The sequence below is a fragment of the Peromyscus eremicus genome, chromosome 2, assembly GCF_949786415.1.
Source record: "Peromyscus eremicus chromosome 2, PerEre_H2_v1, whole genome shotgun sequence".
NCBI lineage: Eukaryota > Metazoa > Chordata > Mammalia > Rodentia > Cricetidae > Peromyscus > Peromyscus eremicus.
In genome coordinates this window covers 99,250,286-99,253,811 of record NC_081417.1, presented here as the reverse complement: position 1 = coordinate 99,253,811, position 3,526 = coordinate 99,250,286, and the positions used below count along the sequence as shown (strand labels likewise).

At 47.8% G+C, this 3,526-nt stretch overlaps 1 long non-coding RNA gene across 1 annotated transcript; it reads right to left on the bottom strand.

The window, feature by feature from the left end:
* Positions 1 to 246: 246 nt before the first annotated feature.
* Positions 247 to 3,140, bottom strand: LOC131904984 (uncharacterized). Its single transcript, XR_009377825.1, has 2 exons — positions 3,030 to 3,140; positions 247 to 1,592 (listed from the first exon to the last, which is right to left on the bottom strand). It is a non-coding gene; the product is annotated as an uncharacterized LOC131904984 (long non-coding RNA).
* Between the last annotated feature and the right edge of the window lie 386 nt (positions 3,141 to 3,526).

The window sequence follows — 3,526 nt, the reverse complement described above, 5'->3', positions numbered from 1 at the left end:
TCCTGGCTGTGGAGTTATCCCTCAGTTTACATATGCACCATTATCAGGACCATGACCTCAGGATAAGACTGAAGAATGATTCTACACAGAGGCACACTGTGACATACCAGGGGAAGGTCAGAGGTTACTGTGACCCTGTGCAACAGTACAGAGCCCTCGGCCCCTGGAAGGCTGCCTTGGCAGTTACCTGTGCCAAGGAGGAGCCATCTTTATGATGCAGCCAACAGAAGAAATCCCTAACGATGCTAGTGTCACTTGCTTTAATATTTCAGATGAAGAGAAAATGGAAGTTGGAAATGAGAAAGAACTCCCCAAAACAACCTCCAAAGTCCCGTTTTGAAACAGTACAAGATTACAGATATGTTGTTAAGGTGGAAACTAAAAGTACAGGTAGCCCATGGGGACTATCTCCTGGAAGGATCACCAGTGGGCACATTTTCTTTGCTGTCTCAATACCGTTTTGGCCAGTGTTCCTCTGCCTCCAAATGACGCTTCCAATGCCTCTCTAAGGAGCATGCTCCTGAGATGCCCTGGGGTTGAACACGCATGCCAGAGGACAGCTGTGGCTGATGATAGGGCCAGCAAGAACATGATTCCTAATTGTTCTGAAGGGTGCCTTGTGTTCGGGGATGGGCAAAGTCCCTGTGGTTGTGACAGATAATAGCTCCTCATCTCCCATGCCACCTTTGGGAGTCTTCCTCTTGAAGAAGTAGAATGAGACTAGAGAAAAGCTGGGAAAAGAAGTGGAAAAATGTAGAAAAAGAAACAGAAAGTGTCCAAGACGTACATATCAGGAGGCAAGTCCTCTGCTGCATGCTGAGGACTGCAAGAAAAATGCTGTCTTGTGTTCAAGGTGTTCACAGAATTCTGGGTTTGGTGGGAGGGAAGCAAAACAGCAGACAGCGTGTTCACATGGAGGACACGTGGGTGGGTACAGAATCCTGCTGGGAAGGGGTCTCCACGGAAAGGGCATCAGCGGCAAAGAGAAGCAAAGAGCAGATGGACAATGAACGGAGCGGGAAATTGGATGCTAGCTCACTCCGGGATTTACATACTCAGCTTCTTGACGGTGCTGCTCTCCGTAGTAAAAATGTCTTTTCTGGAACCACTGGTTGTGAAGCAACCTGATGAGGCCCAGTCAGTCTTGGTTAACTGAGAGTGAGCTCAGAGTGGGGTCAGTCTAATATCTGTTAAGAATGAGCAACTACTCAGGTGCTCCAGAGGCATCATGTCGGAGGAAGTGTTCCAAACAGCATCCTTCCTTCCAACATGGAAAAGAGCTATAATTTGATAAACAGAGCCAGAACCAGCATCCGAGGGCCCCTCATGAGGGTCCAGCATTCCTTCAGGATGTTGTTGACTCCACAAATCTGGAGGGGTTCAACATATTGCCAAGAAGATCTAGATCTTGAGGGTGGGTCAATGGAAAGAGTTGGGGGATGGGAGGTGGGGTCCATGCTTCTCCTGGGAAGCGGAGGGAGGATGCAGACGGTCCCTTCACAGGCTCACTGCAGTGAGTGTCACTGGCCTGGATCAGACTGTGGAGGGCTGAGATGTGGAGTTGTCCAGGGGCACGTGGTTTTAACAAAGTTCTAAGGAAAGAACATGATAATGAAAATTCTGTGACTCTCCTGCTTAATTCACTTAAGTGCGAAGCCCCTGAAGGGACTAGTTGCCCATTTCTCTTTTGTTTTGTTCTCTGTCAACTTGACACGACCTTGAATTATCTGGGAAGAGGAACTTCCAGTGATTAAACACATCCATTAGTCTGGCATATAGGCAAGTCTATGGAGGCGTTTTCTTGATTAATTGCTGATGTGGAAGGTCTCAGTCCATGGTGGGCAGTGTTGTCCCTGGGCAGGTAGTCCTGGACTGTACAACAGAGCAAACTGAACAGGCCATGAGTAGCAGTGGTTTCTGCTTCAGATCCTGCCTCAAGGTTCCTACCGCGCTTGGGTTCCTGCCTGATTTCCCTTGGCGATGGAGTGTTACCTGGAAGTGTAAGATGAAACAGGCCCTTTCCTCCTCACCTCTCTTTTTTGATCACAACACTAGGGATCTAACAGGTGGCTGTTAAATCTCTTCTCAGTGGGCGTCTGCTGCTGTCAGCCTTGAGTGTGGGTGGAGCCTCTAGCTCACCCACCTCCAAGACTGGCCAAGACAGAAAGAGGCACCAGAGAGACAGCAACAGGAGGGAAACTGAAAATAAGTAAAGGAGATCATGGATGGACACAAGGGAGAGAAATGTGAATGTGTCGTCATGGATGAGCACGACAACCACGGGACAGCGCCACTGAGGCTGCCTCAGTTAGTGCCATGGCGACTGGAGAATGACAGGCTGGCCTGCTCTCAGGATGCTTGCATACTTCTGGGGAAATGGGAGGTCCTGGCCTAGGGACACCTCAAAGTCATGGCCAAGACAGTCGTTTTATTTCTCCGTTGTGTCCTGTCAATGGAGTGTCACGGCGCTGTTGAAACTTTAGTTACAGTTTTGTTTTGTTTTCCTTTCCTTATTTTTATGTGTTCGTCTATATGGTGTGTGTACACGCGACTATGAGTGTGTCTGCAAGTGTGTGGGCACATATGTGTGTGCAGGAGCATATTCACCTTATCCCTTTGAGATAGGGTCTCCTAATCAAACCCAGAGCTCACTGATACAGCAAGTCTGACTAGTCGTCTCACTCCAGGGATCCCCTGTCTCTCTCTGCCTTCCCAGGGTAGAATTACAGGGAAGCAGCCACACTTACTGTGTATTTAAATGGTTTGAAGGATCGAAACTCCAGTGATCATATTCACTCAGCAAGCACACTAGCCACTGAGCCTTCTCCCAGCATGCATTTCTACATTTATCTGCTCACAGGCAGACATGAACTTGAAGTTAGATGATAGAGCTGATTCAGCAGCTACGTTATAAAGGGAAGCCAGTATCTTTCAGGGTGCTAACTGCCTACATTTACCAGCTAAGGACAATCAAATAGATAGCTTTTGATAGAATTTACACAAATCCTTCTTAAAGGAAGCTGACTTACCTGGGAGACAATTCCTCTCTTCCATGGACATGATGGCTTGCACACCAACAGCCATTTTGCCACTGTGAGGTAACCCTAAGGCTGATTGGGGGTTCTAAGAACCAAGGTCCCTGTTGATCATAAAGATACTCATTTCAGCTCTGGAACCTCTATCTCCAAACTTCAGATTACATGAAAAAAATTCAACGTTTATCTTAAGTCATCGTCATTTGGAGACTGACATTAGTACTTTGTTGTCTGTGCCTTAAGTAAACTGGCACCTGCCATTCAAGCCGGTAATATTGCTATCACGATTGGGGAAATGCAGAGTTCTATGAGTTCCAGGGATGCTGCTTCCAACCCAACCCCCAAGAGAGGTTTCCCTCAGGGGAAAGAGGCAAGGCAGTAAGGAAAGCCAGAAAGGGTGGCGGGTTATGCAGGGGAAAGGTTAACAAGGAAGACCCCCAAGCCCACCAAACAAACTCAGTTTAGGGAAAGACCAGGGGACGAGAGGGAAG